The following is a 12,937-nucleotide window of genomic DNA, read 5'->3' on the forward strand; positions in this document are numbered from 1 at the left end:
AAATAGTTTGGGTAGCCATTTCAGGAGTCTTATGGCTTGGGGGTAGAAGCTGTTTATAAGCCTCTTGGACGTAGACTTGGCGCTCCGGTACCGCTTGGCGTGCGGTAGCAGAGAGAACAGTCTATGACCAGGGTGGCTGGAGTCTTTAACAATTTTTAGGGCCTTCCTGTGACACCGCCTGGTATAGAGGTCCTGGATGGCAGGAAGCTTGGCCCCAGTACTGGGCCATATGCACTACCCTCTGTAGTGCCTTGTGGTTGGAGGTTGAGCAGTTGCCATACCAGGCAGTGATGCAACCCGTCAGGATGCTCTCGATGGTGCAGCTGTAGAACCTTTTGAGGATCTGAGGACCCATGCCAAATCTTTTCAGTCTCCTGAGTGGGAATAGGTTTTGTCGTGCCCTCTTCACGACTGTCTTGGTGTGCTTGGACCATGTTAGTTTGTTGGTGATGCGTACACCAATGAACTTGAAGCTCTCAACCTGCTCCACTACAGCCCCGTCGATGAGAATGGGTGTGTGCTCGGTTCTCCTTTTCCTGTAGTCCACAATCATCTCCTTTGTCTTGATCACATTGAGGGAGAGGTTGTTGTCCTGGCACCACATGGTCAGGTCTCTGACCTCCTCCCTATAAGCTGTCTCGTCGTTGTCGGTGATCAGGCCTACCACTGTTGTGTCATCGGCAAACTTAATGATGGTGTTGGAGTCGTGCCTGGCCATGCAGACATGAGTGAACAGGGAGTACAGGAGGGGACTGAGCACGCACCCCTGAGGGCACCCCGTGTTGAGGATCAGCGTGGCGGATGTGTTACCTACCCTTAGCCTTGGATGAGAGAGAGCATAAATAAAGTGTGTGTGTGTGTGCAAGCAAGGGGGTGCGTGTTTGTGTGTGTCTCCCTGTGCTTACGTGTGTGTGACAGATGCGGAGAAATATACACTGAATGTGCAAAACATTATTAAAAAACCTGCTCTTTTCCATGACATGGACTGACCAGGTGAATCCAGGTGAAAGCTGTGATCCCTTATTGATGTCACTTCAATCGGTGTAGATGAATGGGAGGAGACAGGTTAAATAAATATTTTTAAGCCTTGAGATATTGTGCGATATTTGTGCTTTTCAGAGAGTGAATGTGCTAGACATAAAATATAAGTGCCTTATAAACGAGGTATGGTAGTAGGTGCTCCGGTTTGTGTCAAGAACTGCAACGCTGCTGGCTTTTTCAAGCTCAACAGTTTCCCGCGTGTATCAAGAATGGTCCATAACCCAAAGGACATCCATCCAACTTGACACAACTGTTGGAAGCAATGGAGTCAACATGGGCCAGCATCCCTGTGGAACGCTTTCGACACCTTGTAGTGTCCATGCCCTGACGAATTGAGGCTGTTATGAGGGCAAAATGGGGTGCAACTCAATATCAGGAAGGTGTTCCTAATGTTTTGTACACTCAGTGTATTGACACCACTTAGACTGGGTAAAGGGGCTAAACAGCACCATTAAAAGCCACAAGAGAGCTGCTCTCAGCCACTAAATTGCCAATTCATTTGTGAAATCGACTCAATAAAGACCTCCTCCAATACCAAGTAATGCACAGACAATCTGTCTCAGCAAGACACTCACTGTGAGAAGAGGACCAGAGATAAACAACTTTGGTGTCAAATTAGTCCTAAGTTTTACAGCCCATTGGCTACCATGATGGACCAAAGCTTTAATGATTATCCTGACCTGTGTGTTTTTGGGTGTCTGAGCAAAAAAACGAGGAAAATACTGAAAGGGAGAGATGGGGTGTGTGTGTGTGTGTGTGTGTGTAAGTGAGCGTGCGTGTGTGTGTTAGAGCCTTCAAGTCCCACCCAGGTCTCGATGCTCTGGTGGCCAACTGGAGGGCCAAGGTGACTAGGGCTGGCAAGCAGAGGGCTTCCTGCCAGATGGACAGCCAGCCAAGACAGGGCCAGCCAGGAGAGGGTTGGATCTGATTAACACACTCATCTCTTCTTCACACACAGTGCACTAATGGTTGTAATGTACCGTTGTACCCCCCCCCCCCCACACACACACACACACACACACACAAACACCATTATCCATCCTGACCCCATGGTCTTTTTGGATATGTGTCCCTGAGTCTCCATAGAGAGGGTCTATAATGCTTACAAAACTGCAGGATACATGGGAAGAAGGAATAGAGCAGAACTGTGTATGCAGTGTCACGGTGGATTTAAGCTAAATAACGGAACATATAACATTGTCATTTTACCAACCCCCTCCTCCCCTCTTCTTGTCCACGGCCACCCTCATCTTAGCTGTACCTGCCAACTCGGTGCCATCTGTGCCAATCCACAGACTGCCGTTACTGCACCCAGGGGGCATCAATCAGACAATCAACCTGGCACTTACAGAAGGATTATGACAAGAAGGGATGGTTGTGTGGTAAAGGGAAGTGTGTGTGTGGGTGTGTGTGTGTATATATATATATATATAGTACCAGTCAAAAGTTTGGACACACCTACTCATTCAAGGGTAAGCGCAAACCAGATGGGATGGCGTATCACTGCAGAATGCTCTGGTAGCCATGCTGGTTAAGTGTGCCTTGAATTCTAAATAAATCACTGACAGTGTCACCAGCAAAGCACCCCCACACCATCACACCTCCTCCTCCATGCTTCACGGTGGGAAACACATATGCAGAGATCATCCGTTCACCTACTCTGCGTCTCACAAAGACACGGCGATTGGAACAAAAAAATCTCAAATTTGGACTCATCAGACCAATGAACAGATTTCCATCTGGTCTAATGTCCATTGCTCTTGTTTCTTGGCCGAAGCAAGTCTCTTCTTCTTATTGGTGTCCTTTAGTAGTGGTTTCTTTGCAGCATTTCGACCATGAAGGCCTGATTCACACAGTCTCCTCTGAACAGTTGATGTTGAGATGTGTCTGTTACTTGAACTCTGTGAAGCATTTATTTGGGCTGCAATCTGAGGTGCCGTTAACTCTAATGAACTTATCCTGTGCAGCAGAGGTAACTCTGGGTCTTCCTTTCCTATGGCGGTCCTCACGTGCGACTGCACTTGAAGAAACTTTCAAAGTTCTTGAAATGTTCCGCATTGACTGACCATGTCTTAAAGTAATGGTGGACTGTCATTTCTCTTTGCTTATTTGAGCTGTTCTTGCCATAATATGGACTTGGTCTTTTACCAAATAGGGCTATCTTCTGTATACCACCCCTACCTTGTCACAACACAACTGATTGGCTCAAACACATTAAGAAGAAAATAAATTCCACAAGGCACACCTGTTAATTGAAATGCAATCCAGGTGACTACCTCATGAAGCTGGTTGAGAGAATGCCAAGAGTGTGCAAAGCTGTCATCAATGCAAAGGGTGGCTACTTTATTTAACACTTTTTTGGTTACTACATGATTCTATGTGTTATTTCATAGTTTTGATGTCTTCACTATTATTCTGCAATGTAGAAAATATTGCAAATGAAGAAAAACCCTGGAATGAGTAGGTGTGTCCAAACTTTTGACTGCTACTGTATAAATACTCTATATATATTTGTGTATATACACACTGAGTAGACCAAACATTACGAACACCTTCCTAATATTGAGTTGCACCCCCTTTTGCCCTCAGAACAGCCTCAATTCATCTGGGCATGGACTCTACAAGGTGTCAAGCGTTCCACAGGGAGGCTGGGCCATGTTGACTCCAATGCTTCCCACAGTTGTGTCAAGTTGACGGGATGTCCTTTGGGTGGTGGACCATTGTTGATACACACGGGAAACTGTTGAGAGTAAAAAACCCAGCAGCGTTGCAGTTCTTGACACAAACCGGCGCGCCTGGCACCTACTACCATACCCCGTTCAAAGACACTTAATTATTTTATCTTGCCCATTCACCCTCTGAATGACACACATACATAATCCAAGTTTTATTTGTCTCAAGGCGTAAAAATTATTCTTTAACCTGCCTCCTCCCCTTCATCTACACTGATTTGAAGTGTAGTGTGATTTAACAAGTGACATCAATAAGGGATCACAGCTTTCACCTGGATTCACCTGCTCAGTTTATGTTATGGGAAGAGCAGGTGTCCTTAATGTTCTGTACACTCTGTGTATATGTGTATATATATATATATATATATATATATATATATATATATATATATATATATATATATATATATATATATATATATTCTGCTCAAAAAAATAAAGGGAACACTAAAATAACACATCCTAGATCTGAATAAATGAAAATCTTATTAAATACTTTTATCTTAACATAGTTGAATGTGCTGACAACAAAATCACACAAAAATAATCAATGGAAATCCAATTTATCAACCCATGGAGGTCTGGATTTGGAGTCACACTCAAAATTAAAGTGGAAAACCACACTACAGGCTGATCCAACTTTGATGTAATGTCCTTAAAACAAGTCAAAATGAGGCTCAGTAGTGTGTGTGGCCTCCACGTGCCTGTATGACCTCCCTACAATGCCTGGGCATGCTCCTGATGAGGTGGCGGATGGTCTCCTGAGGGATCTCCTCCCATTCCTGGACTAAAGCGTCCGCCAACTCCTGGACAGTCTGTGGTGCAACGTGGCGTTGGTGGATGGAGCAAGACATGAAGTCCCAGATGTGCTCAATTGGATTCAGGTCTGGGGAACGGGCGGGCCAGTCCATAGCATCAATGCCTTCCTCTTGCAGGAACTGCTGACACACTCCAGCCACATGAGGTCTAGCATTGTCTTGCATTAGGAGGAACCCAGGGCCAACCGCACCAGCATATGGTCTCACAAGGGGTCTGAGGATCTCATCTCGGTACCTAATGGCAGTCAGGCTACCTCTGGCAAGCACATGGAGGGCTGTGCGGCCCCCCAAAGAAATGCCACCCCACACCATGACTGACCCACCGCCAAACCAGTCATGCTGGAGGATGTTGCAGGCAGCAGAACGTTCTCCACGGCGTCTCCAGACTCTGTCACATCTGTCATGTGCTCAGTGTGAACCTGCTTTCATCTGTGAAGAGCACAGGGCGCCAGTGGCGAATTTGCCAATCTTGGTGTTCTCTGGCAAATGCCAAACGTCCTGCACGGTGTTGGGCTGTAAGCACAACCCCCACCTGTGGACGTCGGGCCCTCATACCACCCTCATGGAGTCTGTTTCTGACCGTTTGAGCAGACACATGCACATTTTGGGCTGCTGAAGGTCATTTTGCTCTTGCAGTGCTCCTCCTGCTCCTCCTTGCACAAAGGCGGAGGTAGCGGTCCTGCTGCTGGGTTGTTGCCCTCCTACGGCCTCCTCCACGTCTCCTGATGTACTGGCCTGTCTCCTGGTAGCGCCTCCATGCTCTGGACACTACGCTGACAGACACAGCAAACCTCCTTGCCACAGCTCGCATTGATGTGCCATCCTGGATGAGCTGCACTACCTGAGCCACTTGTGTGGGTTGTAGACTTCGTCTCATGCTACCACTAGAGTGAAAGCACCGCCAGCATTCAAAAGTGACCAAAACATCAGCCAGGAAGCATAGGAACTGAGAAGTGGTCTGTGGTCCCCACCTGCAGAACCACTCCTTTATTGGGGGTGTCTTGCTAATTGCCTATAATTTCCACCTGTTGTCTATTCCATTTGCACAACAGCATGTGAAATGTATTGTCAATCAGTGTTGCTTCCTAAGTGGACAGTTTGATTTCACAGAAGTGTGATTGACTTGGAGTTACATTGTGTTGTTTAAGTGTTCCCTTTATTTTTTGAGCAGTATATATATGTGCGTGTGTGTGTTTTCAGATTCGATTGTCCCTCCCTATGGTGCCATCCTTGGCTCCCGACAGCTGTCACTCACACATTAACCCACTTTGCGTCATGGGCTGACGCACACAAACGTACGAGCACGCATGCATGCTTGCACCCTCTCCCAGTCCCCTCTCCCAGTCTTTTGATCTCTTCTCCGATCGGAATGTTTTCCCTTCATAGTCCTTTATCGAGCATTTGTTTGTTTTAGCATCTGTCACTCTCCACCTCTCCACTCGTTTATCAGACGGAGACCGTCTCGCTCATGACATTCCGAGGATAGCGTTGCTACGGCAACCGACGGTCCGAAAAATAATCGGAGACAATTGGGACGTTTTTCATGTGTTTTGGTTTTTTTATTAAAACAAATCAAAGATGCAGTGAGTGGGAGGGAGAAAGGGTAGAGAGAGAGGGAGATAAATATTCTATCAGGGTTATTAACACTAAAAGTCCACGGCTGTAGCGAATAGAGACTAAAGATGTAAGATAGAGGTGGGTTAAAGGAGCAAGCAAACGATTTTGAGAGTGAGAGAGGGATAGTGATACAGGGAGTGAGAGACGGGGATTGTGAGTAAAATAAAGTGGGAGGGAGAAAGAGGAAGTAGTAGAGAGAGAGGGATCGTAAATAAGGAGAGGGGGAGGGAGAAGGAGAGAGGGATAGTGAAAGAGGAGAGATACGGAATATGGTGCAGTTGGTTAAACAGCCAAGGCTTTTCACTCAGGCCTGTAATAGGCAGATAAAGGCTCTGCTTTCCCCTCTCTCGCTCTCTCTTTCTCTCTCTCTCTTTCTCTCTCTCTCTCTCTCATCCCTCGCTTCTCCCCATTATCCCAGTCTCTCATTATTACTCTATGAACTACACGTGGGTTTTCTCTTCTTCCGTTCTCATCCCCTGCTTTCTCTCATCATCTGTGTTGTGCCTTATGAAATGAAATGCATAATTATGCTACTCGAAAGTATGGAATTGAGAAATGCACCTTTTATGTCAGGGTAATTGAATGTGTATATTTCTATCTGTTTTATACGTGGGTTGTAATTTTGTATCTGTTTTGAATGTGGGTTTAATTTTTGTATCTGTTTTGTACGTGGGTTGTAATTTTGTATCTGTTTAGTATGTGGGTTGCATTTGCTCTAAGCTGTCCTCGACCTCTCTGTTAACCATCTTCCCCTTCTCCCTTCCTCTCATGTCTTTCTCTCCACCTCTCATCTCTCTCTTCTCCTCTCACCCACTCTTATCTCTTTCACCCTCGTCTCACCCCTCACTCTCCTCCTGTCACCCTCTTACCACCTCTTACCCCCTTTCACCCACATCCCCCTCTCATCTCTCCTCCTCCCCCTTCTCATCCTCCTCTTATCTCTCATTTCCCTCTCGGGCAGAAAGTCATTTTCCGCGGGGAATGAAATCAGATGAGTTTCTTCCTGCTCTGTAGCAGAGAGAGAGCCAAGGTAAACCCTAAATAAGATATAAACACTCCACCTACAGCCGACGCCACAAAACAGACAGATATCAGGAAAAATATTGCCATGCCGTCTCTCAATCTCAGAAAGCGAGCGGGAGAAAAAGAGAGAACGAGAGAGGGAGAGAGAGTCGGGGATGATGAGGGAGATAAAAAAAATGGCACATTCCTGGACAGCTTCAGAGTGCACAGTAGAGAGTCAGAGATTTGACAAACTATTTCATAATCAACAGAAAACATGTATATCTTCCATGTATGCCCAGCAAACCCATCTTCAAGTATTCCGTTAAACATTTTCACCAACATGCCTCCTTTAACTTTGACTTTGTTTACTCATTCACTCGCTCACTTTGAGAAGTGAACAGGTAATATCCTATGTATCTCAGACAGAGTTCAGTGTGTCAAATCGGAGGGCCTGTTGTCCGGACCTCTGGCAGTCTCTATGGGGGTACCACAGGGTTCAATTCTCAGGCCGACTCTTTTCTCTGTATATATCAACAATGTCGCTCTTGCTGCGGGTGATTCCCTGATCCACCTCTACGCAGACAACACCATTCTATATACATCTGGCCCTTCTTTGGACACTGTGTTAACAAACCTCCAAACGAGCTTCAATGCCATACAACACTCCTTCCGTGTCCTCCAACTGCTGTTAAACGCTAGTAAAACTAACTGCATGCTTTTCAACCGTTCGCTGCCCGCACCCGCCCGCCTGACTAGCATCACTACTCTGGACGGTTCTGACTTAGAATATGTGGACAACTACAAATACCTAGGTGTTTGGCTAGACTTTACACTCTCCTTACAGACTCATATCAAACATCTCCAATCCAAAATAAAATCTAGAATCGGCTTCCTATTTCGCAACAAAGCCTCCTTCACTTACGCCGCCAAACATACCCTCGTAAAACTGACTATCCTACCAATCCTCAACTTCGGCGATGTCATTTACAAAATAGCCTCCAACACTCTACTCAGCAAACTGGATGCAGTCTATCACAGTGCCATCCGTTTTGTCACCAAAGCCCCTTATACCACCCACCACTGTGACCTGTATGCTCTAGTCGACTGGCCCTCGCTACATATTCGTCGCCAGAACCACTGGCTCCAGGTCATCTATAAGTCTATGCTAGGTAAAGCTCCACCTTATCTCAGCTCACTGGTCACGATAACAACACCCACTCGTAGCACGCGCTCCAGCAGGTATATCTCACTGGTCATCCCCAAAGCCAACACCTCCTTTGGCCGCCTTCCCTTATAGTTCTCTGCTGCCAATGACTGGAACGAATTGCAAAAATCGCTGAAGCTGGAGACTTATATTTCCCACACTAACTTTAAACATCAGCTATCTGAGCAGCTAACCGATCGCTGCAGCTGTACACAGCCCATCTATAAATAGCCCATCCAATCTACCTACCTCATCCCCATATTGTTTTTATTTACTTTTCTGCTCTTTTGCACACCAGTATTTCTACTTGTACATCATCATCTGCATATCTATCACTCCAGTGTTAATTTGTTAAAGTGTAATTACTTTGCTACTATGGACTATTTATTGCCTTACCTCCTCACGCCATTTGCACACACTGTATATAGACTTGCTTTTTTACGACTGTGTTATTGACTGTACGCTTGTTTATTCCATGTGTAACTCTGTGTTGTTGTTTGTGTCGCACTGCTTTGCTTTATCTTGGCCAGGTCGCAGTTGTAAATGAGAACTTGTTCTCAACTAGCCTACCTGGTTAAATAAAGGTCAAATAAAAAAAAATCCAATAAATGTATCGCTGTGTACCAGCAGTGTATACCAGAACTAAACCAGGACGTAACCACCGGTGTAGCAGACACAGCTCAAACACAACCCATTAGAGAGATAGTTGAGGCCTGGCCACTCTTGTGTTGTGAAGTTATCAGACACACTCTGAGTTTGCTAAGGGGGTCTGTGTGTCAGCCGCACGGAATCCTTTTGGCTTTGAAGGTGATTCTAGGTTTTTAGTCCTTGTTGTTTTCTCCACAGGTTCCTGCTTTGATCCAGGTTGTGTTCACAACAGTTTACTGTTTCTTTTTTAAAATGTATACAGTGCATTCGGAAAGTATTCAGACCCCTTGACTTTTTCCACATTTTGTTACGTTACAGCCTTATTCTAAAATGGATTAAATCGTTTTTTCCCCCATCATCAATCTACACACAACACCCCATAATGACAAAGCAAAATGTATTAAAAGAAAAAACTTAAATATCACATTTTAAATAAGTATTCAGACCCTTTAATCAGTACTTTGTTGAAGGACCTTTGGCAGCGATTACAGCCTTGAGTCTTTTTGGGTATGATGCTACAAGCTTGGCACACCCCCGAGTGTGGGGCTCCCGAGTGGCGTGGAAGTCTAAGGCACTGCATCTCAGTGCAAGAGGCATCACTACAGTACCTGGTTCGAATCCTGGCTGCATCACATCCGGCTGTGATTGGGAGTCCCATAGGGCGGCGCACAATTGACCTAGCATCGTCCGGGTTAGGCCGGGGTAGGCCGTCATTGTAAATAAGAATTTGTTCTTAACTGACTTGCCTAGTTAAATAAAGGTTAAATAAAAGAAAATACCTGTATTTGGGGAGTTTCTCCCATTCTTCTCTGCAGATCTTCTCAAGCTCAGGTTGGATGGGGAGTGTTGTTGCACAGCTATTTTCAGGTCTCTCCAGAGATCGGGTTCAAGTCCGGGCTCTGGCTGGGTCCCTTAAGGACATTCAAAGACTTGTCCCGAAGCCACTCCTGTGTTGTCTTTGCTGTGTGCTTAGGGTCCTTGTCCAGTTGGAAGGTGAACCTTCACCCCAGTCTGAGGTCCTGAGCGCTCTGGAGCAGGTTTTCATCAAGGATCTCTATGTACTTTGCTCCGTTCATCTTTGCCTCGGTCCTGACTACTCTCCCAGTCCCTGCCGCTAAAAAACATCCACACAACATGATGCTGCCACCACCATGCTTCACCGTAGGGATGGTGCCAGGTTTCCTCCAGATGTGACGCTTAGCATTCAGGCCAAAGAGTTCAATCTTGGTTTCATCAGAACAGAGAATTTTGTTTCTCATGGTCTGAGAGTCTTTAGATGCCTTTTGGCAAACTCCAAGTGGGCTGTCATGTGCCTTTTACTGAGGAGTGGCTTCCATCTGGCCACTCTACCGTAAACGCCTGATTTGGTGGAGTGCTGAAGAGATGGTTGTCCTTCTGGAAGATAACCCCTGTCTCCACAGAGGAACTCTAGAGCAGTGGTTCATTCTCCACTGGTTTTGCCTGGGGACCCAAATTTGACAGTGATAATTGAGTCACGACCCAATATTATGGACTGTCGATGATTCCATTTTGTAATGTTGTATTGCAGCTGCCTTCTTGGGCAAGCTTCACTTGCAAAATAGACTCTGTCTCAATTATGGTAGTAAAGAAAGTCATTACACAGCCATATTGACTGAGAAAACATTTAATATCAGTTGAAGAGAATAAGCCATTTAATTAGGCGACCAGTTCAGTAGTTGGGTGTAAGAAATGATCAGACTCAGAACATGACATTAAAACCAGTCCAATAATGTTAATGAACAGTAAACATACCAGTGTTTAAAATAGAAACAACAACAATCATTAGGAATTCTTAAATCATCAATTGCAATGTTTATTGTTTCACAACCTTGAAAAGTTTTTGTAAAGGTGTAAAGTTTTTAACCAGTTCAATAAAATGTAATATGAATGTCAGAATGAATTAACAATAATAATTAACATAGTGAACTATAACTCATTAACTTGTTTATTTAGTGTGTGTGTGTGTGTGCGCGCGTGTGTGCGTGCGTGCGTGGCCTATCAGTGGGAAAGCTGGGGGTGTTTCTTTTTAATTGTTTATATTTTTTTACCTTTATTTAACTAGGCAAGTCAGTTAAGAACAAATTCTTATTTACAATGACGGCCTAGGAACAGTGGGTTAACTGCCTTGTTCTTCAGTTTGATAAGTTTATTGAAGTCTGGTTGACAGGGCAACTCGGAGGTCATGCTGGCTGTCCAGTTTGTTTCTGCTTTTAGTTTTCAGCACGGCCATAGCAGAGAAGCCACTTTCACACAGACGGGTAGTGCTGAACGGTAGCATGATTCGGATTTCATGACAGGAGAAAGCAGGATACTCTCCCGTTACGCTGCATCAGGACTTCGGCAGTGTCATTTCCGGGAAGCACATGCTCAGTCCTCGGTCTAATGACAGCGCCCACCATCAGATCCTCTTCGTTGCTTGGCAACGTGACGCTTCCCATCTCCACCCGAAAGGCGTCCCGTATCCAGTCTCCTGTTCTCCTCCGGGAAGTAGTCGCAGGAACATACCCTGCAGCTTGACAAGATGCTGTTGAACGGTTTGTTTGTGTGTCGCTGTGCGCTTTGTTGTTCAGATTCTGAATCTCAAAATCAGCATTGGGAAACATGTCAATCCTCCCGTTAGAAACATGATTTGCCCAAACAGTCAGTTTCATCTTGAAGGCATCCACTTTGTCCCTCTGTTCAAATCGATTGTGCCCCCTCCCTTGCATTGACACATTGAGAGAATTCAGATGATCAAAAATATCCGCCAGGTAGGGAATTTGCGCGAGCCATTCCTCACAATCGGAATGTTCAGGCAGAGATGACTTGTTTTCCGAAAGAAATGCAGCAATCTCCACTCGAAGTTCATAAAAACAACCCAACACCTTACAGCTGGAAAGACAGTGGACCTCTGCATGATAAAGCACCTGCTGGTGCTCCCTCCCCATATCCCTGCAGAAGGCCTGGAAACACCTGCTCGTCCCGGAACTCTTTTTGATATAGTTGACACACTTGATCACATCCTGGAGAGTGGTGTGGAGCTCAGGCACCATGTCCTTCGCTGCCAAAGCCTCCCTGTGTAGGAGCAGTGGTTCCACGTCGCACTCGGTGCTCTCTCCAGGATCCGCTTTACTACCCCGGGGTGCTTTCCCGACATGGCAGCTGCCCCATCAGTGGTCACACCGACGCACCCATCCCAGGCCAGTCCCACGGAGCCCAGGTACATATCCACTGTGTTAAAGACAGGCTCTGCGGTGGTGGTGGTGGGAAAATCAGCACTAAAAAGGAACTGCTCCTCGAAGTTATTATCCCACACGTGTCTGATATAGACCGTTAGAATTGCATGGTTAGCCACATCTGTGGATTCATCAAGCTGCTGTGCGTAATGGCCATTTGCACTGGTGCTCTCTAATGTCTGGCGCGTCATGTCCTCAGACATGTCCTGGATTCTACTCCTCATGATGTCATTGGATAGCGGTATGGTTTTAAGTTGGCGGTTGACTCTCCCAAGATTTCAGTGCACAACAATTGTGTGTCACATTTGGATCAGTGTGTGGGGGAGGGAGCGTTATTGTGTTCGTCAGTGAGTGAGTGCAGTGTGAAAATCCTCAGGGTTCGAACGTAGCTAGTCATTTCACCAATGCTGACGCACTGCTCGTGTAAAGTCAGCAACAATAATCAGTGCAGCAGTTACCTTTCAAATGTTTTAATGTTATATACAGTTGAAGTCTGAAGTTAACATACACCTTACCCAAAGACATTTAAACTCAGTTTTTCACAATTCCTGACATTTAATCCAAGTAAAAATTCCCCGTCTTAGGTCAGTTTGAATCACCACTTTATTTTAAGAATGTGAAATGTCAGAATAATAG

The 12,937-nt window shown here is 45.5% G+C and overlaps 1 protein-coding gene across 1 annotated transcript in view; it reads left to right on the forward strand.

Moving 5' to 3' along the window:
• Positions 1-12,937, forward strand: part of LOC115173515 (testican-1) — a 243,506-nt gene that overhangs the window by 178,770 nt on the left and 51,799 nt on the right. The gene's annotated exons all lie outside the window — the stretch shown is intronic.

Source organism: Salmo trutta, chromosome 3, assembly GCF_901001165.1.
Source record: "Salmo trutta chromosome 3, fSalTru1.1, whole genome shotgun sequence".
NCBI classification, from domain to species: domain Eukaryota; kingdom Metazoa; phylum Chordata; class Actinopteri; order Salmoniformes; family Salmonidae; genus Salmo; species Salmo trutta.